This window comes from Vigna unguiculata, chromosome 10, assembly GCF_037176805.1.
Source record: "Vigna unguiculata cultivar grain cowpea cultivar isolate G323 ecotype 2 chromosome 10, ASM3717680v1, whole genome shotgun sequence".
Lineage (NCBI taxonomy): Eukaryota > Viridiplantae > Streptophyta > Magnoliopsida > Fabales > Fabaceae > Vigna > Vigna unguiculata.
Window position 1 is genome coordinate 37,668,171 of NC_140801.1, and position 25,148 is coordinate 37,693,318.

The 25,148-nt window shown below is 36.2% G+C and overlaps 1 long non-coding RNA gene, 1 other non-coding gene and 1 pseudogene across 2 annotated transcripts; 2 read left to right on the top strand and 1 right to left on the bottom strand.

Annotated features, from left to right (window-relative positions):
• Positions 1–7,168: 7,168 nt before the first annotated feature.
• Positions 7,169–12,577, bottom strand: LOC146882513 (uncharacterized; annotated as a pseudogene).
• LOC146882514 (small nucleolar RNA R71) lies at positions 11,940–12,046 on the top strand. Its single transcript, XR_014985670.1, has one exon. It is a non-coding gene; the product is annotated as a small nucleolar RNA R71 (small nucleolar RNA).
• An 11,370-nt stretch (positions 12,578–23,947) lies between the features above and the next one.
• On the top strand, positions 23,948–24,661 carry LOC146882515 (uncharacterized). Its single transcript, XR_014984960.1, has 2 exons — positions 23,948–24,083; positions 24,171–24,661. It is a non-coding gene; the product is annotated as an uncharacterized LOC146882515 (long non-coding RNA).
• Positions 24,662–25,148: the final 487 nt, after the last annotated feature.

The following is a 25,148-nucleotide window of genomic DNA, read 5'->3' on the forward strand; positions in this document are numbered from 1 at the left end:
TTTACGCAAAACTAAACACGCAATTGTACCATTTTAAGACTTATAAGAATTTTAAGAATTGAGGTAAATGATGTGAGACCTTCCAAAACCCTAATGTGTTCATCAAGGGTGCTATATTTGTTGCAAGTGAAATGAAAGAGAAGAAAGTTATGTACTACTCATTGAGAGATTGTGTCATTTGTTTCTTTCGAACGTAATGTTCACGCTATCTTTGGTACTGATATAAGTAACCATGTCAACTCAAGGATTGCAGTTTGGATAGAGCGAATTAGAGGTTGTATCTCCTTTTGAGCAGTAAATGGAAAACTGAAATTGGACATTCAAATAAAATATTTGAATTTTTCAATATTTCAAATCAAATACTCGCATGTTTAAGTACTAATAATTCATTTGCCCTGCTTATTTCTTCCCATGCACTATTTGATACAAAATTTGTAAACATATTAGTACTCAGAAATTTGAGAATTTAGTATAATCCAGTACCGCAGACAACTTTCCTTGGCATGTTTTTGTTTAGGAGACATTGGGGGACTGAGGTGACACCATTAGGCAAAAAAGTTCCGTATGCAGCCAAATTAGGAAGCTCGTAAGAAAGCTGAAGAAGATCTTCAACTCCTCCGAGATGAGGCTTTGAGGGAAAGAGAGCGACTTCGAAAAGAAGCCAAAGAAACACATCAGCGATTAGAAGAGGCTCTCCAACAACAAGAGCAGTTGAGGAAAACGAATGAGGAGATGCATATTAGAATAGATGCAACTAGGATCGGTTATCGACATGCTAGTGGCCTAACCACTGATGTGAATGAAGCCCACCCGCTATCAAAGGAAATCATGGATGAGTCGATTCCCCAAAAATTTTTATGATCCCAAAGATTACACCTTTTTTAGGGAATTTTGATCTCGAATTGCATTTGAAGACATTTCAGGCCTGAATGCTAATATCAGGTGGAATTGATGCAATACGGTATAAGATATGTAAGAAACATTATGAAAACAGCAAAAATTGAGTGGCCAAAGAAAGTCCCTGATATTATCTTTTCAAGTGAAGATTTAAAAGGAGTAGTAACCTATGAAGATGATCTGATAGTGCTATCAGTCATTATGATGGGAAAGAATGTTCATAGAGTTTTGGTGGATCAAGGGAGTTCGACAGATGTGATGTTTTGGAACACCTTTAGAGGGTTACAAATCCCCATGGATCATCTACAACCTTTTGATGGGGTGCTCGTTGAATTCTCATGAGATTAGGTGGAGGTTAGAGGATATGTGGATCTGCGGACAACATTTAGAGATAAGGAGGCTGTAGAAACCATTTTTATAGTTGTAAATGCTTCATCCTCATATAATTTGCTTTTAGGCAGGCCTTCTATCAACAAATTGGGGTCGTAATATCTACTGTTCATTTGAAGATGAAATTTCTTACCGACGATAGGAAGATAGTCACGGTGGCAGTAAACTAAGAAATTGCTCGTAAGTGCTATGAAAATAGTCTTAAGGAAAGAGGAAAGGTTACATATTGCGTGACTATCATAGGGACACCCATTGAAGTGCATCCAGAGAGAAGACCTCAACTTGTGGGTGAAGTTAAATAGATATTAATAGATGGCAAGAGACTCAAGATAGGGGGAGATCTGAATTCGGACCAAGAACAACGGATCGTACAAGTGTTACAGAATAATCTTTCTTCATTTGCTTGGAGTACTTCAGATATGGTGGGGATAAATCCTAATTTGTTACATCATATACTCAATATAAATCCCTCAGTTAATCCAAAAGCTCAAAGGCATAGAGGATTAAGTGGGGAGCGTGTTCAAGCTGCTGCAGAAGGGTACAAAAACTTTAAAAAGTAGCCCATATCAGGGAGATTCAGTATCCTACATGACTGGCAAATGTGGTAATGGTAAAAAAATCTAATGGCAAGTGGAGGATGTGTGTTGATTTTACTGATTTAAATAACGCATGTCCTAAGGATTCTTCTCCTTTACCCAACATAGATGCATTGGTGGATAGCGCATCGGGTTGCACTTTGTTGAGTTTTCTTTATGCTTACTCAAGATATAATCAGATAAAGATGCATTCACAGGATGAAGACAAGACAACCTTCATGGAGGAAACTTCGAATTATTGTTACAAAGTGATGCCATTTGGATTGAAGAATACAGATGCCACTTATCAGAGGTTGATAGATAAGATATTAGTGTCAATGATGGGGCGTAAAGTACAAGCCTATATGGATGGCATGGTAGTAACTTCGGTGGAAGAAGTACGACATCAAGAAGATTTGGCAGAGTTATTTGTTATAATCAACAAATATCAGCTCAAACTGAATCCTGAGAAATGTGTTTTTGGTGTTAAAGCGGGAAAATTTTTGGGATTCTTACTCATTGAGAGGGGGACAGAAACTAATCCGGACAAATGCGAAGCTATCCAAAATATGAGAAGTCCAAACAACGTGAAAGAAGTGTAGAGGTTAACAGGTAAAATGGCGGCATTATCTCGTTTTCTTGCTAAAAGTGGGGATAAAGGCTTCCCGTATTTCCAATACTTGAGGAAAAATGAAAAATTTCAATTGACTAATCAATGTGAAGATGCTTTTCAAAAGTTAAAAGAATACTTGAGTAAGCCTCCAATATTGTGCAGACTAGAGAAAAATAGTGATTTGGCATTGTACATCTTAGTAACCGAGCAGGCAATTAGTTCAGTACTAGTACGAGAATCAGGGGAGGAGCTAAAGCTAGTGTATTTTGTAAGCAAGGTACTTCATAGGGCTGAGGTACGATATCTGACAATAGAAAAGGCTGCATTAGGTATAGTCGTGTCAGCTCGGCGTCTAAGGCATTATTTCCAGAATCATAAGACAAAGGTGATGACAGATCTACTTATTAGATATATATTACAAAAGCCAGATATATCAGGTATATTGGTCAAATGGGCGATAGAACTCCTAGATTATGGCCTACAATACGAGTCCAAAGGATCGATTAGAGCTCAATTTTTTGCTAACTTTTTGGTAGAGCTCTCTGATTCGGTTTGTGATCGACAGACTAATATGTTGTCATGGATCTTATTTGTTGATGGGGCCTCTAAATTGAAAGGAAGTGGAGCTAGGGTAGTGTTGGAAGGACCTGAAAGAGTTTTGGTTGAACAATTGTTAAGGTTTGCATTCAAAGCCAACACCAATCAAGCAGAGTATGAGGCTTTAATAGTCGGGATCCTTTTAGCAAAAGAAATGGAGGTTTCTAAGTTGCTAGTCAAAAGTGATTTTGCATTAGTGGTATGACAAGTAAAAGGCGAATTTCAAGCTAGGGATCCACAGTTAGCTAGGTATTTGGAGGTTGTTCAGACCATAGCAAAGAATTTTGTTGTTTTTGAATTTGTACATTGATGAACGTTTGGCAAGTGAACCAATCGTTAACGTAGTAATAAAATATCGTCCTCTGGGATTGACTTGTTGAATACTAGATTCCTAACTTACGTAATTTTGAGCAAATGTGAATCAATATAATTGCAAGCATAAAAATTATAACAAAAACTTTAATCAAGAGAAGAATCGTTAGAGGATTGATTTCGTACTTTTTCCTATAAAATTCTACTCCTTTTCAATTGATGCAAGTAATGTAATCATCCACTTGAGTTCATTGAGAGCTGTTTTACCCCTAATCCCTTAGTAGGTAAAATCTATTTATTGAATCCGAACCCCCAATTCCTTAGGCCAATTTACAAAAATTCAATAAAATCATGAAAAATCAATAATAATCTTTATTGCAAACTAATTGGATACGCCCAATTTCTCAATTGTGACATAATCTAACCTGTCTTGTTTATAATCGCAAGCAATCCCCAATTTCCCAATTGTGAAATTGCTCATAAATGAACGATAAAACCATAAACAGAGCACTAAGATGAAGAACATTAACAAAACATCAAATGTAAAGAGTAGAACCTATAATCCAAAGTCTTACATCAATCCTTCAACAAAATGAAATTAGTTCTGCATACTAAAAATAAAAACTCTAAACGGTAGCCAAAACAGATGAAAAACGAGAGGAAGAAGAAGGTTCTTTTCCGTGAACGCTCCCCTTTTATCTTTCCTCCACGTTCCTCTTTGCTGAGATCACTTTCTCTCTCCTCTAACCGTTTCCCCTATCTCTCCTCTTTATATTTTCTTTTTCTTTTAAATCTTTTTGAGTCCACGTAATCTTTAATTTTCTCGCTAGAAAATCCACAGGTTGTGGAAAAATCCACAGGTCACCTATGGAACACTCTGTTTTGCGCATGATTTTCTGAAGTCAAAACCACAGGTCGTGAAAAAATCCACCAGGCACCTGTGGAACACCCTGTTTTGTATCCTCCAATTCGCTGCACAAAACCACAAGTCGTGGAAAAATCCACCAGGCACCTATGGAACAAACTGTTTTGAAACTTGCATCTTCTGAAGCCACATCCACAAGTCGTGGAAGACTCCACCAGGCACTTGTGGAACATACTGTTTTGCGTCTAACTTACTCCTTTTAGACCTGTTTACACAAACAACGCACCAATCCAAATGTATGATCCGAAACTAGATAATGCATGATGAAATGAGTCCAATAATGCATAAATGAATAAAAATGTCCTAAACTAATGCATGAATATATCTATATATGATATGCTCATCAAATTCTCCCAAGCTTAAACATTTGCTTGTCCTCAAGCAAAGAAAATGTAATAAACAACAGAACAAATGCAAACAGAATGATGATGAGTTGGTATCTAATCTCAAATCTAAATTCATCCAAAAATATTCCAGATACACACATTCCACATATGTTGGGTCCCTAAGTGCAATTCAATCAATGAGTAAAGACACAAGACACTAAGGAGGAGAATATTTGATGTGGTTTTAAAGTGCTCTGCAAAAAGATATCTTTTTAGGTTTCTAGCCTAGAAAACACTTACCTGCTAACTAAGCAAGGATCCTCCACTCAAATGCTTTGCACTTACCACACCAGTCTCAAAGGAGTGTCTCTTTTCCCAGTAACTAACAGTCTCAAAGGGATGTCCATTTCACTTATTATTATTATTATTATTATTATTATTATTATTAATTATACTCTCCTTTTTTTTTCTTTTTTTTTCTTTTCTTTTCTCTTCTTTTTTTTTATATTGTGAAACAAACAGACATTTCTCTAGTGACCAAATGCAGTGAGTGTCACCTTAGAAACCCAAAAAGAAACTCTTAAAGTCTATCACTCAAAAATTATCTTCCTTACATGTCAAGTGTCAAACCCTCATCTTGTGTAGTGTGTGAGTTCCCCAACAATTATCTAATGTGCTTCTCCAAATATAATTGAATAAACTTAGACTTGAGTTAGATTTATTTTTATGCTATGCAAATGAAATGCAACAACTAACATGCAAATGACTCTCCCAAGCTTAGATGTAGACGTTGTCCTCAACATAAGCAAAAACAACTAAGAAAGGAAGGGAGAGACTCACAAAAATATTAATGGTGGGGACGAAGCAAAGCCAAAGTGTCATGGAGCAATTGTTCCACATGTTGCTGATGGAGAAGTTGACTATCCCTGAATTGCTCGAACTCATTGTAATGGCGTTGTTGTTGCAAGTGGAGCTCAGCAAGGGATTGATGGATATGGGAAAATGCCTCAGCATGAGACTCTATAGTGCTTGATGGCACCTGAGAAGGGGGAAAAAGTGGAGGAGGAGAGGAATGGTGTGCATCAGATGCTGAGAATGTTCATATATCTCTACCATACACTGTAGTAAAGGCAGGATTAGGGAGAGGTTGTGGTGGCATGCCTCCTATAGAATTCATCACCAAACAGTATTGACCATCTCGTTTAACCAACATGTCATTATTGACAAGCATATCAAGATCAATACGAGATGTCCCCAGAATTGGCTTATCATCCTCCAAGGGAATTTTGAAATGGAGAGCAATAGTTGTGATCAGCCCACCAATCGCGATATTTTCTAAAGAGGCTTTTCCAACCTTTGTGAGCTGACGAGCCAACCATGCACCGGAGTCTAGGTGAAAATCATTGACCATACCCCACATAAATAACAACTCTAATTTTCTCACAGCAGCAATGCTATCACCCCTTGCAAACAGTGTGTGAGCTAACAAGCGATGAGCATAACGAAAACAGGGATGATGAATATGAGATTCTTTGGAATCTGATGAAACAAACTGACTAGTAGTAGATAAACGACACCAAAAAGCATGTTCATTGAAAATACGGGGATACCTCCTCTCACCACCACTAGGAAACCCGAAAATAGCATTCAACTCAGCCAATTCAAGAGTATAATCAGTGTTATGTAATCGAAACTTAATCAACCCCTCTTCGCAATTCTTTCCCTGCAAAATCTCTGCGCTCACAGAACTGAGGAATTCAAGAGTAATCCTCTCATAAGCAGGGTTTATAAAACTGGTAAAAGTGGTCCAACCAATATGTCTCAGCATAGCAGTCATGTCTTCTAACATTCCCAATGTATTCAAAGAATTTTCATCAAGATACCGTGTAGGGAGAATCACTCGCTTGTGTAGAGAAGCATACCTCAGTTTTTGTTCTTCATCTTGAAAAAAAATTCCATGGCCATTGTCCGCAGATGAAGAAGAATGCCTACATTTTCTTATGCCGACAGACCTTCCCACCGTCTGAGAATACGCTGATGTCGCACAAGTTGGTGCAAGAGAAGGTCTAGGTACGGGAGAGGTTCGCGAGGCGGGAGATACTCGAAGTTCTGATGAGGCAGGAGCTTTTGGAGAGGCTCGAGATTCTTCTTCTTGAGTGGCTTGAGGTTCCTCTGGAATGGGTTGCGATGACGAAGAAGGAGACGAACTTACAGTGACTGGCGCAAAGACTTTAACTGGGTGGGGCGGTTTCCTAATCGAAAGGAGGCGGCTAGAACTGCGACGCATTGTTGGAGAGGGAAACGGTGGCCGGTGGACGGCAGAGGGGTACAAGTGACGGAGGGGCTTGGTGGATGGCAGAGACGTGACGGAGGAGGGGTAAAAGTGAGCTTTGACGTGAATGGGGAGCTTTAGGGTTTTGGAGGGTGAAAAGGAATTACCTCTTTCGCACCCGTTGTAATCCTCTTCTGGTCCCTTTTTTTTCTCGTTTTTTTTTGGTTTTTTTTTTTGTTTTTTTTAGATAAAAAGGAGGACTCATTCAGTATCTGATTGTGGTGATGTTAATGCAACAGTGGTTACATTCTTTTTGAAAACATCACCCACATACACCTTCAATCTTTGATCATTCACTCTAAAACTTCTTTTTGAATTGAGGTCTGAAATTTCAACTGTACCAAAGGGAAATACTTGCTTCACAACAAACGGACCAGACCACCTTGACTTTAATTTACCAGGAAACAATTTGAGCCTAGTATTGTATAATAACTCATGTTGTCCTAGTGTAAGCTCTTTATGCGCAATTCTTTTATCATGCCATTTTTTTGTCCTTTCCTTATAAATGCTAGCATTCTCATAGGCTTGAAGTCTAAATTCATCCAACTCATCCAATTGCAATAATCGCTTCTCACCCGCAATCTTCAAATCGAAATTCAAGAATTTAATAGCCCAAAATGCTTTGTGCTCTAATTCCATTGGTAAATGACATGACTTCCCATACACCAGTTGATATGGAGACATTCCAATAGGAGTTTTAAAAGCTGTACGGTAAGCCCAAAGTACATCATCTAGTTTCCTAGACCAATCTTTCCTTGATGAGCTCACAACTTTCTCTAAAATTCTCTTCAACTCTCGATTGGAAATTTCCACTTGCCCACTGGTTTGTGGATGATAAGGAGTGGCGATCTTGTGGTTAACACCATATTTACCCAACACTGTTGCAAATTTCTTGTCATGGAAATGTGACCCTCCATCACTAATGATTGCTCTGGGTACCCTAAATCTAGAAAATATGTGCTTCTTAATGAAAGAAATTACCACTTTAGCATCATTCGATGGTAATGCCCCAGCCTCCACCCACTTTGACACATAATCCACTGCAACCAAAATATATTGGTTTGAAAAAGACGATGGAAATGGCCCCATAAAATCAATACCCCACACATAAAAAATTTCCACTTCCAAAATGTTGTTTAGAGGCATCTCATTTCTCTTTGAAATATTTCCTACCCTTTGACATCTGTCACATTTCTCAATAAAACCACGAGCATCTTTAAAGAGAGTAGGCCAATAGAAGCCATTTTGTAAAACTTTAAAAGCTGTTCTCGCAACACTAAAATGCCCCCCATAATCAGATCCATGACAATGCCACAGGATACTCTCAAACTCATTCTCAGGAACACATCGCCTAATGATACCATCACCACATCTTCTAAACAACAGAGGATCATCTCAGAAATAACTTTTAACATCATGCAAGAATTTCTTTCTCTACTGAAAAGTCAAGTCATGAGGAATTATACCAGCCGCTTTGAAATTGGCAAAGTCTGCAAACCATGGAAAAGAAGTAATGGCTAGTAACTGCTCATTTGGAAACTCCTCTGAAATAGGTTGTATTTCTCGAGCATCATCCTCACCAATTTTCAGTCTTGAAAGGTGGTCAGCTATTAAATTCTGCTTCCCTTGCTTATCTCGAATTTCCGAGTCAAACTCTTATAACAAAAGAATCCAACGGATTAATCGTAGCTTGGCATCCTGTTTAGCAAACAAATACCTCAAAGCAGCATGATCAGTGTAAACAATAACTTTAGATCCCACAAGATAGGATCTAAATTTATCAAAAGCAAACACTATAGCAAGCAATTCTTTCTCAGTCGTGGCATAATTCTTTTGAGCCTCATTCAATACACGACTGGCGTAATAAATAACATGAAACACTTTGTCTTTTCTCTGTCCTAATACATCACCCACAACATAATCACTAGCATCACACATAAGTTCAAATGGTAAAGACCAGATAGGTGCTGTAATTATAGGAGCAGAGACAAGTTGTTTCTTTAAAGTTATGAATGCTTTCAAACATGCATCATCAAACACAAAAGGGGCTTCTTTTTCAAGAAGGTTTGTCATAGGCTTTGCAATTTTAGAAAAATCTTTAATAAATCGCCTATAAAAACCTGCATGTCCTAAAAAACTCCTTACCCCTTTTACATTCAATGGAGGAGGTAATTGTTCAATTATTTCTACCTTTGCTTTATCAATCTCAATGCCTTTAGCAGAAATTTGATGACCAAGAACAATTCCCTCCTTTACCATAAATTGACATTTTTCCCAATTTAGCACTAAATTAGTTTCTTGACATCTTTTCAACACCAAGGTCAAATTAGATAGACAAGAATCAAATGAAGAGCCAAATACAGAAAAATCATCCATGAAGATTTCAATGCAATTTTCAATCAAATCAGAGAAAATGGAATACATACACCTTTGAAATGTTGCAGGTGCATTGCAGAGACCGAAGGGCATCCTCCTGTATGCAAAGACTCCATAAGGACATGTAAACACTGTCTTCTCTTGATCTTCAGGGGCTACGGCTATTTGGTTGTAACCAGAATAACCATCTAGAAAACAATAGTATTCATGTCCAGCCAATTTCTCAAGCATTTGATCTATAAATGGGAGGGGAAAATGGTCCTTCCTTGTAGCTTGATTAAGTCTTCTGTAGTCAATGCACATGCGCCACCCAGTCACCTTTCTTGTGGGAATGAGTTCATTCTTTTCATTTTTCACAACTGTCATCTCACCTTTCTTAGGCACCACATGAATCGGGCTCACCCACTCACTATCCGAAATTGGATAAATAATGTCCGCGTCTAATAGCTTTATCACTTCTTTCCTCACCACGTCTTTCATTGTGGGATTGAGCCTTCTTTGTGGTTGTCGGATAGGTTTGAAGTTATCTTCCAAATAAATTTTGTGCATGCACATCGTAGGACTAATACCTTGTAAATCATCAATTTGCCAACCTATAGCAGATTTGTACTTCCTCAACACCTTCACAAGCTCTTCTTCCTCAACAATAATGAGTTCATTGCTTATAATGACATGATTGAGCTTTTTCTCATCTAAGAAACTGTATTTAAGGTGAGAAGGAAGTGGTTTTAATTCTACCTTGGATGTCTCGTTTCCTCCACCTTCACTCCTGCTGAGATCTTCTACTCTTTTGGTAGAACTGAATAAAGGCTTAAGAACTTCTAATTGATGTGCACATTGAACCACCTTTTCATCACTCACTTCTGCCAGTAACTCCTCCGCTTGCATACCTGATAACAAAGTGAGCTCTAATGGACTCTTCCTCCCATGATTATCCATTTCTTTATACACCAGAGACTCAATAGTTTCAGCTCGAAAATAATCCTCCTTTTCCACCTTTTGTTTCATTGCTTCATTTATGGAAAATGTGACTTTATCATCGGCCACTCTTAACATCAACTTGCCTTGTTGTACATCTATCAATGCTTTCCCCGTAGCTAAGAATGGTCTTCCCAATATAATTGGAACTTTAGTATCTTCTTCCATGTCAAGGACCACAAAATCAGCTGGAAAGATAAATTTATCCACCTTTACTAAGACGTCCACCACTACTCCATATGGATAAGTCACTGAACGGTCCGCCAATTGGAGAGTTATCATAGTAGGCTTCACTTCTCCAATACCCAACCTTTTAAAAATGGATAAAGGCATCAGATTAATGCTTGCTCCAAGATCACACAATGCCTTACTCACCATTATATTTCCAATCTCACATGGAATCACAAAGCTTCCTGGATCCTTCAACTTGGGAGGTAATTTTTGTTGAATTATGGCACTACGCTCCTCTGTGAGCATTATGGTTTCATCTTCTTGCAGCTTCCTCTTCCTAGACAACAAATCCTTCATAAATTTTGCATAGCTTGGCATTTGTTCCAATGCCTTTGCAAATGGGATATTAATATGGAGCTTCTTAAAGACATCAAGAAATCTTGCAAATTGTTTCTCTTGATCTTTCTTCTTCAACCTTTGAGGAAATGGGATTGTAGAAACATAATCTCTCATTTTACCTTTTTCACTCTCTTCATTTTTTTCTCTCTCACTCTTCTCCTCACACTTCTCCTCACAATTTTTTTGCTCATTTTTCTCACTCTCTTTTACAATGTCATCTCCTTGTGCATTTTTCTCGCTACTCACCTCACTCTTTTTCTCATTTTCAACCAACCTCCCACTCCTCAATTGAATTGCCTTACATTGCTCCTTTGGGTTTGGAACGGTGTCACTAGGGAATGTTCCAGGAGGCCTCTCTGAAATTTGACGTGAAAGTTGACCAATTTGATTCTCCAACTTCCGGATTGAAGCTTCCTGATTCTTGAAATTAGTCCTTGTCTCATTCATAAAATTAGAAGTTTGCTCCACAAATGTTGAGGTTTGCACAGTTAATTTCTCCACAGCACTCTCCAACATAGACATCTTGTTTCCTTGGTTACTAGATTGTGCTTGATATTGATAAGGAGGCCTTGGTTGATTGGGTTGATTTGAACCACTCCAAGGTTTATTTGGTGGGCTCCTCCAATTTGAAAAATTATTAGCAAACTGATTTTGTTGTTGTCCCATTGCATTCACCTGCACCTCTTGTTGAGTTACTTGACACTCACCATTTTGATGCATTCCTCCACAAAAATCACATAAAAGAGACGTTGTATTAATAGCTTTTGCTTGCATATTACCCAACTTCTGCGTCAACTCAGTAATTTGTTGTGTTAACAACTTGTTTTGGGTAGGGATAGCATCCAAGGTATTAACCTCCAACACTCCAGCTTTTCTATTTTGCCAGTCAAACTGCATATTCATTGTATTACTCGCCATTAACTCCAAAGTCTCCAAAGCTTCCTCGGGTGTTTTCAAATTAAACGATCCTCCACTTGCTACATCCAGAATTGCTTTAAAAGATGGTACAAGACCATTATAGAATATTTGGACCTGCAACCAATTTGGTAAAGCATGATGTGGACATTTCCTCAATAGCTCCTTGTACCTTTCCCAAGCCTCGTACAACGATTCAGTTTCTTGTTGCACAAAAGTAGTAATTTCATTCCTCATTCTCGCTGACTTAGATGGAGGAAAGTATTTGGTTACAAATTTTGTAGCCATATCTTCCCATGTACAAATATTACCTTGAGGTTGTGTCTGAAGCCAACTTTTAGCTTTATCCCGTAATGAGAAAGGAAAAAACCTCAAGCGGATTGCATCATTTGAAACTCCATTTATCTTCAAAGTGTCACAAATGGCCAGAAAATTCTCCAGATGAGAATTAGGATCCTCTGAACCTTCACCTCCAAATTGATTTTGCTGGATGACTTGTAATAGTGCCGGCTTGATTTCAAAATTGTTGGCCTGAATAGGAGGTCTCACGATGCTCCCCTTGTAAGTATTTGTATTTGGCATTGAGTAGTCAAGCAAAGTCCTCCTCATAGGTTGTTCCTCAACCATTGTTGAAATGTGCTCCTTCTTATCAATTGATGGCCTTGCTTTTCTTTCTTGCTTCTTCTTTCTTGCGATACTCTTATTATGTCTAGCAGTACGTTCAATTTCTAGGTCAAAAAGTAAGATTTTTTCTGCAACTGTACCTCGCATAAACACTTAAAGACTCAAGATTCTAACAACAAAAATCACGTGAAAACAAATTAACAACAAACAAGATAATCAAAACAAAAAAAAAACAACAAACTGAAAACTCAAACAATTTAACTAACTAAAAATTAAAACTCAAATCTCAAGCAAATTAAATCACTAATATCAACAGAAAAATCAATCCCCGGCAACGACGCCAAAAACTTGATGAACGTTTGGCAAGTGAACCAATCGTTAACATAGTAATAAAATATCGTCCTCTGGGATTGACTTGTTGAATACTAGATTCCTAATTTACGTAATTTTGAGCAAATGTGAATCAATATAATTGCAAACACAAAAACTATAACAAAAACTTTAATCAAGAGAAGAATCGTTAGAGGATTGATTTTGTACCTTTTCCTATAAAATTCTACTCCTTTTCAGTTGATGCAAGTAATGTAATCATCCACTTGAGTTCACTAAGAGCTGTTTTACCTCTAATCCCTTAGTAGGTAAAATCTATTTATTGAATTCGAACCCCCAATTCCTTAGGCTAGTTTACAAAAATTCAATAAAATCATGAAAAATCAATAATAATCTCTATTGAAAACTAATTAGATACGCCCAATTTCCCAATTATGACATAATCTAACCTGTCTTGTTTATAACCGCAAGCAATCCCCAATTTTCCAATTGTGAAATTGCTCATAAATAAACGATAAAACCATAAACAGAGCACTGAGATGAAGAACATTAACAAAACATCAAATGTAAAGAGTAGAACCTATAATCCAAAGTCTTACATCAATCCTCCAACAAAATGAAATTAGTTCTACATACTGAAAATAAAAACTCTAAATGGTAGCCAAAACAGATGAAAAACGAGAGGAAGAAGAAGGTTCTTTTCCGTGAACGCTCCCCTTTTATCTTTCCTTCACATTCCTCTTTGCTGAGATCACTTTCTCTCTCCTCTAACCGTTTCCCCCTATCTCTCCTCTTTATATTTTCTTTTTCTTTTAAATCTTTTTGAGTCCACGTAATCTTTAATTTTCTCGCTAGAAAATCCACAGGTTGTGAAAAAATCCACAGGTCACCTATGGAACACTCTGTTTTGCGCATGATCTTCTGAAGTCAAAACCACAGGTCGTGGAAAAATCCACCAGGCACCTGTGGAACACCCTATTTTGTATCCTCCGATTCACTTTACAAAACCACAGGTCGTGGAAAAATCCACCAGGCACCTATGGAACAAACTGTTTTGAAACTTGCATCTTCTGAAGCCACATCCACAAGTCGTGGAAGACTCCACCAGGCACTTGTGAAACATACTGTTTTGCGTCTAACGTACTCCTTTTAGACCTGTTTACACAAACAACGCACCAATCCAAATGTATAATTCGAGACTAGATAATGCATGATGAAATGAGTCCAATAATTCAAAAATGAATAAAAATGTCCTAAACTAATCCATGAATATATCTATATATGATATGCTCATCATACATGTACCTAGAGAACAAAACTGCCGAGCAGAATTATTATCAAAATTAGCAAGTTGTATGAAGCCAGGTCAGCACAAGTTAGTAATAAGAGAAACATTAATGTCCCCTCGAGTAGATATAGGGGAAAACATCAAATTATGGAGATCTAAACAACTCAAGAATCCTGGATGACACCAATAAAGAGGTATCTTGCAGATAATCAATTACTTGGAGATGTAGAGGAGGCAAGAAGAATATCGAAGAATTCGAGTCGATATACACTTATTAATGGCAATTTGTTTAGGTATACATTTTCTCGTCCTTTATTAATTTGTGTGGACATGGGGGAGGCTACTCGGATTATGACTGAACTGCATGAAGGTATATGTGGGAGTCATATTGGTGGAAGGGCATTGATGTTGAGAATTATACGTGGTGGATTTTTCTGGCCAACTATGAAGCATAATTGTATGGAGTATGTAAGGAAGTGTGAGCAATGTCAGAAACATGCCGACTGGAGTAAGGCACCACCTGAAGTGTTACACTCTATTAACACACCGTGGCCATTTCTTACTTGGGGAATAGATATTTTAGGTATGTTCTCTAGAGGGGTGAGACAACATAAATTCTTGATTATTGTTGTTGAATATTTCACAAAATGGATTGAAATTGAGCCCGTAGCTGTAATTTCTGGCAGCAGAGTTAGAGAATTTATTTGGAAGAATATAATATGTAGATTTAGAGTTCCTCAGTGCATTATTTTGGATAATTGGACCCAATTTGCGTGTTCACAGGTAAGGCAACTGTGTGATGCGATTGGGATCAAGCAGGTTTTTTCCTCTATAGAACACCCTCAAACAAATGGTCAAGCAGAGGTGGCCAACAAGGTGATACTTAGAGGAGTAAAACGAAGATTGGTAGCATCAAAAGAGGAATGGCCGAAATAAGATACACCGAGTGTTGTGGGCCTATCATACTACACCTTAGTCATCTACACGTGAAACTCCTTTTAGTTTGGTATACGGTACAAATGCCATGATACCCGTGGAAGTTGTTGAAAATACTGGGAGAGTAAGATCATTTGTGGCTATAGCTTCTGAGAGTGGACTTTGTGTAAATCTTGACACCATAGAGGAAGTCAGGATTTCGGGAGAAGCAATTAAGAGAAGATTGGAAAGAAGGTATAAAACCAAGGTAGTACCCAGGAGTTTTCAAGTGGAGGACCTAGTGTTAAGAAAGGCCTAGCTGATTCAGATAGACAACAAATTGGCACCAAAATGGACCGGACTTTACCGTGTTAAAGAAGTGCTGGGAGAATGAGCATATAAGTTGGAAACATTGAATGGTAAGGAGATACCACGAACGTGGAACACAACAAATTTACGTTTTTATTTTAGTTAAGAAGGTGACATTATTTTTCATTGTTTAAGTTATTTGTACTTTTCTTTTTATATATAAAAATCATGAGTTGCTTGATGTTTAAAAGAGCCTTTATGTTCTATTCCAAGCTGAGTTGCTTGATGTTTAAAAGAGCCTTCGTGTTCTATTCCAGGCTGAGTTGCTTGATGATTAAAAGAGCCTTCATGTTCTATTCCAAGCCCAATTGCTTGATGTTTAAAAGAGCATTTGTGTTCTATTTTAAGCCAAGTTGCTTGATGCTTAAAAAAGCCTTCGTGTTCTATTCCAAGTCGAGTTGCTCGATGTTTAAAAGAGCCTTCGTGTTCTATTCCAAGCCAAGTTGCTTGATGTTTAAAAGAGCCTTCGTGTTCTATTCCAAGCTAAGTTGCATAATGATTAAAAGAGCCTTCGTGTTCTATTCCAAGCCGAGTTGCTTGATGTTTAAAAGAACCTTTGTGTTCTATTCCAAGCCGAGTTGCTTAATGTTTAAAAAAGCCTTTGTGTTCTATTCCAATTGATTAGTGGGCTCAATTATTTAAGAACTGAGAGCTTAGTATGTGACTTATAAGGGGTAGGTGTATAAAGTAGTTAATCATAATGGTTAAATAGTAGTGTTAGGAATTGAGAGCTTGGTGTGTGACCGAGTATAAGGGGTAGGTGTATAAAGTAGTTAATCATAATGGTTAAGTATATAATATAGTAGTGTTAAGAATTGAGAGCTCGGTGTGTGACCAAGTATAAGGGGTTGGTGTATAAAGTAGTGAATCATAATGGTTAAGTATATATTATAGTAGTGTTAAGAACTGAGAGCTCGGTGTATGACCGAGTATAAGGGGTGAGTGTATAAAGTAGTTAAGCATAATGGTTAAGTATATGATATAATAGTGTTAAAGAATGAGAGCTCGGTGTGGAATCAAGTATAATGATTAAGTATATAAGGCAGAGGTAGTTACGTAGTGAGAGATCGAAGTTTAACGAGAGAAATGGTGAAAAATAAGTAGTGTTAAAAAGAGCAAGCTCGCTATAATGTGAAAAATAAGTGCAGAGGTGTAATAGAGATGAAAGTTTTTAACTGAATAAGTAGGATTTTTTGGGAATTATCATAAGGTTATAACGTCAGTATTAATGCATAAATAATTGGTTTTAAGTAAATGAACATTTACAAAACATTAAAAACGAGTCATAATAAATAAAGCTTAAAAGATGTACGGGGTACAGGCCAAAAAGAAATATAGAGTTGCAAAAAGTCTAAAGTTAAATAAAAAACTTTAATCTTCAGCTTCGACGAGCTGCCCGTCAACGATGGATTTGGAGACATCTACTTGTGATAAATCCCTGTCGAGACTTTTACGTAAAGTTTGATGGCGTCTTAATGCCCTAATCCTAGTTAAGGTGGTCATGGAGGAGATTTCCCTCCGCAAGGCGAGAGGAGCCTAAGAATAGAGGGAGTCGTAGTAGGTAGTCATTGAACACAATGAAATGAGTATTGCAGATGGCAAGGAGTTTTTTCCAAAATAAGTTAAGCACAATCAGGGGGAGAAAATAGTAGTCACAGTGCTAAAACAATCAGTAGAGGCAAAGGCAATCAATAAAGGGCAATTAACATAAACAATCAACAGAAGGCAATCAAGGGAGGTATATCAATAATGATGAAACAGAAAAATTAAAGAGATCCAAATGAAATGAGGAAAGAAAAAATACCTGGGGAAGGAAGTGTTGTAGAGGAAATGGAGACAGTGGAGAGACATGAAGGAAGCAGAAAGATTGTGGGGAAGTGGGAAGGTGAATAGTTATTTAGGGTTGTACGTTTAAGGAGATAAAGAGGGAAAGAAGCTGCGCTGATCATGATTTGAAAAGAAATCGTCTGATGAATTACACGTGGTAGGGAGTAGTTGAGAAGCAATGATGATAGTGTGGGAAATGACGAAAGACAGTTATTGATGAGACAACTTTTGAGTTTCTCGTTCCTGAGAAGAGGATGCTCAGAAGTTGGAGAGCTATGTACCTTTCTAGCAAATGCACTTCATTATCTTGTCGAACTGTAAGGAAAGTATTCTCGGCAACAGGCCAAGTACCAAGGAACTATTATTTAAGAATCCAGAGTTGTGTATGAAAGACTGAAATTCATAATGGCATTGGTGTAATGACAAAGTGATATATGCAGAATGGGATCGGTGTAAGGACGAGGTGATATATGCAGAATGGGATCAGTATAAATTTGAGGCTTTTGCAGAAATTAGAAATATGATTTCAAGATAGTTGATATCCGATATTCAAGGGATCTGATTTTTGGAAGATTCACGAAATATTTCTCAAGTGGTTATTTTGTGGGGGTTGTTATTATTTTGGGAGATATTTTGGATTATCTTTAAGAAAGATAATTTTTTATTATTATGTATTATCTACAAAATTTAATATTTGTAATTGATTACTCTATAAAAAAAAATTATTCTCATAGTCAAGGGATAAATTTATTTTGGCCTAAGTGAGTCATTAACTAAGGTTAAACTATTCTTTCTTTTTGTTACATTAAACTTCGAATTATGACATCCTAAATATAAAATTTATCTTTCGGATAATATAATTCGTCTAGAATGTAAATAACACTCTAATCTCCTACTTGTTCGTGAACACCTTCGATTCCTCTTTCACGATCCCTTCCACTATACACGACCGAGTGCCCTTTCCTGAACAAATCCTTCTACTCCTTTTTCAAAACCCAAATTCCCATTCATCGTTCACTGAAATGCGCAAACCGATCGGAAAAAAAGAATCTCACATATCTGCACCACACTGAGCAAGATGCAATCAATTAAAAGAGAGAGGAGGTGAAAGGCATGCAAATGAAAAAGGAGAGTCAAGGTTGAAGGATATAATAGAAATGGGAAGAATAAAAGAATTTAGAATGATTTTCTTAAATTTATTCGGATTGTGTAATCCCTGAAATATATCTTCAGATTTAGAAATATATTTTGAATTATACAATTTGCAATTAATAATCTGAAATATATTTAAAAAGATATGTTTTAAATTGTGTAATTCAAAGATAATTTTGAATTTAAAAATATTGAATTAATTTAAAATATGTTTTTTTCATTAAGGGTAAAGTAGTTATTTCAACATACCTGTGCAAGTGCCATATAAAAAATATGGAGGTGTAGGAAGAAATGTTCAATGAATGTTTAGTGCTTAAAAGTAAGTTAATAAGAATAAGATTATTGTCATGTGATCTTTTCTAGAAGGGCATTTTTTCCTTACCTCAATAAATTATCATTTTCTCATTTTAATTTTTTTTTAAATTTATTAAAAACCCTAAAATATTAATTTCACAACCCCTTCTTCCCTTCTTGGATCACAGATCTCCTTACCTTCCTTCACAGGTGTGTAGCATTTGGGGATTTTAATTGTAAATTGAACTATCTAGAATACACTTCTAGATCCGATGAGATGTTTCAGATTAGACATTCTGTAACATAAATATATTTTTCAGAATATATAATTTGGAGGGTCTCACCAGATCGAATTGCTTAATCTGAAAAAAAAAAATATTGTCTTCCGGAACGTGTGCTTCGGTTTATATAACTTCTTTTCTTTCACTCCATTTCATTCTTTGTTTGATACTGCAGGCATGCATGTCTGATGCAACCCCAAATTGCCCCAACATGTGTTGCATTATCTCCGCCTCCCGGTCCCCTTTCTCAACGTCTTTCACGCATACTCTATGCCCTTTGCACGTGCGTGGCAAACTTTTGTGAATGGAACCACGGCCACACCGTCTTCCCCACATCATTTGTTAAACATCAAACCACGCTCCAACGAGTAATACAACTTCTGAACCATGTTCCAATGATAAAGATATGGAGAAGGGTGTGAACCGAAGACTCGCACACTTTCACCATGCACCGAGGGGGGCCAATGGTTCGCAGTTACATCTCCAAGGCAGAGATGTAGTCTGTGGCCTCTTTTAGAAGATTCGGAAACGAGACCTTTTGACAACCGGGAACCAACCGGATGAGAACATGTGCTTTCTTCTGCACAAATAGTAGTTGATTCCTCCTCACTGTGTTGTTGATCATTGTTTCTTCAATTCGGTAGTGGCATGGACTAGGTTGGCGATTTCACAGACTTGGCTTGCTGCAGCGGGGGGTGCTTTTGAGGGTTGTGGAGGTTTTTTGCGTCTTCTGAATTTTGAGAGTCTTTTGGATGAACAAGTGGAACCAGAAAGCCAAATATGAAGAATAGGTTTTTACCACATCGTCTGATGCCCTCGGACGTCTAAAGCTCCACTTGTCTAGCAAGCACTTGTTTAATGTGAGAGTTGTCTATAGGGCACTTCAAGAGTCTAGGAGGCCTAAAATAAACTTAACAAATGAGATTTTCTATTTTACCATTTGATTTCTCTTGAGACATTGTTGACACGAGATTTGTTAACCTATTTTTCAAATTATATATGCATTTCAAAAGAATATAATCTTTTGATATAATTAAGAATGTTGATTGATTTATCATTTTCTATGCCTATAATTTTTTTTAAAATATTTAATTATGAAAATAAATCAAATTCATCACTATTCAACAAATTATCATGTTTTAAAGATTTTTCAAGATTTAAGCATTTTTTCTTTCAAAAATGTACTATCTAGTGACTTTAATTTTTTAACACTACATAAAAAACAAAAAATATCTTCACATATTTAAAATTGTTCAAATCTATTATGAAATGTGGTAATTTCTTTATCTACAATATACAAAAAGTAATTAATTCTAAACGATTGTTGAGGAGATTTTACAATTTCATTCTAAATGTTCTCATTAAATTGTTTCATTTTGAGTCTAGTACGTTTTTCCACAAAACTTAGGTTCTTATTAATTCGATAGTAAGTCTTTTTTTTTTCCTAAATTTGAATTATCTTTCTAAAGAAAACCCAACTTTGAATTATGCTTCAGTTAATCTATTATCCACCAAAAGAGTAACCCCTAATCTAATTAATAGTTTTGTAGAAAAATTTCAGTTCCTCGTCAAAATATATGCATAAGAATCTTAAAACTTGTAAACCGAAAAATACTAAAAAAAATTGAGCAAAAGAAACACATTTCTAATTTAGTACAAATCCAAAACAGACTACAAACTACAGCAACAAAAATAGAAAGAAAAAAAATACTATTTAGAAATGCGGATGAAAAATTGGTACACATGAACAATATGAGATTGAAGGAATGTAATATGTCAAATCCTTAAAAAATGATTTTCAAAATAGAAGAAAGTAAGGAGAGCCAAGAGAAGTCACAAAAAGATAAAAGAAAATATAATTATATGAGAATAAAAATAACTAATCATTATCTTCTTCGTAAACAAAATTATAATTTACTAAATAATTGTTTTAGCTCATTAATTATTATTTTTAATACCAATAAAAATTAACATACACTAATAATAATTTAATTAAATTTTGTTCTCAAACATAAACTTATAATTAATGTAATAGAGTTATATTAGTTATAAAATATTTTTTTGAGTCCTTTTTTATCTCAAAAATAATTTTATAATTAATTTAATAAAGGTATATTAGTACAAAAATATTTTTTGAGGCTTTTTTTCTTAAAAATAATGTTATAATTAATTAATTAATAGGAAAATATTAATAGTAAAAATAATTTTTTTGAAGACTTCTTCTACTATAGACCTAAAGCGAGTGACTTTACTTGTTTTACTCTTGAGCTGACTCTAGTTGTCTAATGCTAGATCCGTATATAGAGAGTCATCTAATGATAGACTAGTTTAACATTGCTTGCTTTGCCTACTCACACTCAACCTATCTATTGTTAAGTACATATTTTGTGATGTTTTTACTAGTTAATGGTGTCTTTCTTAAGAATTATTCTAGTTAATTAGCTTGTGTTACAATAGATTCTCTTAGTTTTTATAATTTCTCTTTTATTTTAGAATGAATGTTAATAAAGTAGTTTTAGCACATTGTTAGGAGTATCTTTGTCATTTAGTTTAGTAGTTTAGTTTAGTTTCTCGTCGCTCTTCTCGTCGCTCTTTCATGGAGGAATTAGCAAGATATTCAGTCCGAGAAACAGTTGGAATGTGTATTAATTCGCCGTGCCATGTTCATATTGTATAACTTCTAAGGAAACCATCATAAATAAGATGTTCCCTAACTTGAGTTGCATTCAATTTTCTTCCATTCAAACAGTTGACACAAGGACATCTGAACTTCACCTCATCATCACTTCTCCCCTCATAACGTTGCGCAAATTTTATAAATTCCTCTACTCCATTCTCATACTTAGTGCTAATACGTGGTAAATTAATCCAATCTCGATCCATACTGAAATTGCGTGAATAATTTCAGTAATCTTTGAATCAATGCTCACGTCGTAATGAAGGTGTGACCCTATCCCATTTAAGAAGATTCACTTTCTTTATTTTATTGGTACATATTACTTTTAAAATACAAATCTTAAATTTCACGAAATTTTGCCAGCATTTCGCATTGACCTTCAGGATACACGAAATGAAAGTGATTATAAACCACAATCAAATATGCACCCGAAGATCAATACAAAACACAATTGACAAATATTCATGAATTTTAAGATCTGTATTTTAAAATATATATATGCACTAATAAATTACTAGAAAGTGATTAATCTTCTTAAACTGTCCAATTGGACAATTCAAGATTCAATACATTTAAATTATTAGTATTGTATCCCCTTATATCTAATTTAAAAAAAAATGTAGTTTTTTCAAAATGAAAACTCGGGGACAATACATAATTTTCGTATTGAATCTCAAACGGGAAACTAAGGCTAACTCACAAATCAAACAAATATTTAAGTAAATAATAAACCACATATATATATATATATATATATATATATATATATATATATATAACATATTACTAATACATAATAAACAACAAAATCTTACAAAATAATAGAATTAAGAACCTGGGAGCGTGAAAATTGGATGACAATGGAAGATGATGCACACCCATGATACTGAGGTCTTCAAAAGGTATAAGAGGTAATAAAATAAATAAGAGACCGTAAAAATAGCAAAAGAAAAACGCAAAAATCAACCAAAAATCTCATCAAAATGCAAAACAATTACCTAAATCATAAAAAAATATACAAAACGAAAGAAAAAATAACGCGTTTTGAATTTACCCCGGACAAAATTGGCGGTGCAACGGTGGCTGAAAATGGCGAACGAGGCGCAAGATACTCGCTGGAGCAGTCACACGGAGCAGCAGTGCAACGTTTGTCGCCAAGTGGTGGCTGTGGGGGACCGTGGCGAAGTGGGGCGACGGAGGCACGACGGAGGGCGCGACGGAGGGCGCGACGAAGGGGGCGACGTACGCGCGAAAGAGGGCGCAACCAAAGGCAGCGTGACGGTGGCGTGCAGGAGGCCACAATGGAGGAGCGACAGTGGCGCGACGGAGGCCGCATCGAGGGCTGGACGGTGGTTGCCTCCTTTTCGCCTGCTGTTCGGTGGCGGAGCAAGACCGGCGACCCAAACTTCGTGGATGGAGGCGCAATCGGCGATGGAGAGGGCGCCTGACGGAGGGCACGGTGGGGGATCGCTTCGCGAGAGAGAAGATGATGAACAGTGAGGGTTCGCGCGATTTGGGAACCTAAATAAAGGATATGGCCTCGGTTCTGTAAACACCCGAGGCAGAAAGAATGATAGGCCTCGATTCTTCGCCACCCGAGGCCAAATCGAAGTTATAGGCCTCGATCCTTTGTCACCCGAGGCCAAAGTGTGCGCTGTCAGTGGCAGTGTTTTAAATCTGGGGGCCACAGATGAGTTATAGGCTTCGGTTGTTTGAGAACCGAAGCATAAAACTGGTTATATGCTTCGGTTGATTTGGGACCCGAGACAAAATGCTGAGAAAAATTTCAAAAATGCCACCGCCTCCTTATAGGCTTCGGTCCCGCAGTAACCGAGGCCTATAAGGCGAGTTAAAAACCCCATTCTGCACTAGTGTTAGTACTTAAATTTTGGTTAGTTAGTCTAGAATAAGTTAGGGTTGAAGAATTTCAGGATATTTTATAGTTGATTAGTTTACATTCAGTTTTAGAATTAGAATTAAATTGGAATTTAGCTTAGTAATTTAGTAATCTAGTTTAGCATTAGTGAATAGAATTGGTAGTGAATCCTAGTCTAGAGTAGTACTACTTAAACATAGTTTCAGAGTTTAAAACTTAGAATAAGTTTTTCTTTAGGTTTTAACTTTTCGAATTTAAATCAGCAGTTAGAAATTAGAGTTAGCGTAGACTAGTTAAAATAGAGTTATAGTTGTGTTATGTTTTTAGTCTGTAATAGTCTAGTTAACTAGTGTTTTTCATTGGTCTAGAATAACTAATTTGTGTAACTTGAATAGGTGCAGCAAAAGTCAACCAAGGATAACTAAATGGAGTTGTTTGAGGTTGACCAAGAGCAAAGAAATGCAAAAACCAGCCGCTGAAGTTGGGCGTGACTAGCTTTGGGCAAAAATGTTGATTTTGAGTTGACTTTTTTTTATTCAACTCCTAGCTTTGTACCAGTCGTGGAAAACTTCAAGAGACATCAAAATACACTTTCTAGGAGCTGGAGAACCTTGGAAAAAAAGGCTAGAAGTTGACTAAATCAGGCACCTCATTTTATTCTTGTTTAGTTAATTAGTCTAGTTAGTTTAGCCTAGTTTAGTATTTTTAAGAGAACTAATATACTTGTACAGTGTAACTTTTTTGCAGTTCCAGAAATCTAATGCAGTGAATTAAAGGTGATTAGTGATTGATCAAGAGAAAATCCAGCAACAGTGCATATTTTAAACCACAGCTTAAAAGGACTAAAGATGCATAGTTGACCCAAAGGTTGACTCTTCAAGTAAAAACTCTGAATCAAGTTTTGGCTGTTAGAGACCCTAAACATGACTTGTTTGCATGTGTTGGAAGCTTAAGGAATGATTGGAGAGCTTTTGAGAGAGTTGTTGTACTTAATCAAGGTTGACTCTACCATGTTTAGTTACTAGACTAGTTATTTAAAGTAGGTTTTCTAGTTATAGAAGTAGAATAGTTAACCATACCTTGTTAGTTTATTTTAGGGAGTGGAACCATTGTATATAGCTTAGGATAGAAGCAAAAAACATCACACACTACTTAAATACTATTTATTTTGCAGAAACTCAGAAACACTTTTTTATAATTTTCTCTTCATTTTTTTGTCCAATTTTTGTCTCGGCAGAAACACCTAAGTGAGATAGGCTCAAGAACTCCAATGATTGTTGTCTACATTTGGTATCATGTTTCAATACATGTTTATTTCTAGTTTTCATCGTCTAATTTCTCTTCTCCTTTTTCATTATCAATTCTGTTCGTGTCCAATATATGTTTCCATGTTGTATTTTCAGTTTCCTAATCAAGTTCTTCTTAAATTTGTGAATTGATAAGTTTTTCTTCCATATCTTACTAGTTTTTGGTTATGGATTCGTGCCAATAACCTAGTGTGTCCAAAAGATAGAAAAACACCAAGGTTTTAGTGTTAAAATTGGTTATTGGAAGAAAAATTATGGTAGAATCAAGTTCAAGTTTTCTTGAGTTTGTTTCCCAGTAATTTTCAATTTCTTGTGTAAATTTCGTTTGTTGTGAGTTGTAAACACTTTAGATTAGTTAGATGAGTGTGTGTTAATATGTTTTACTCTTTCGTGTTTTAGTCA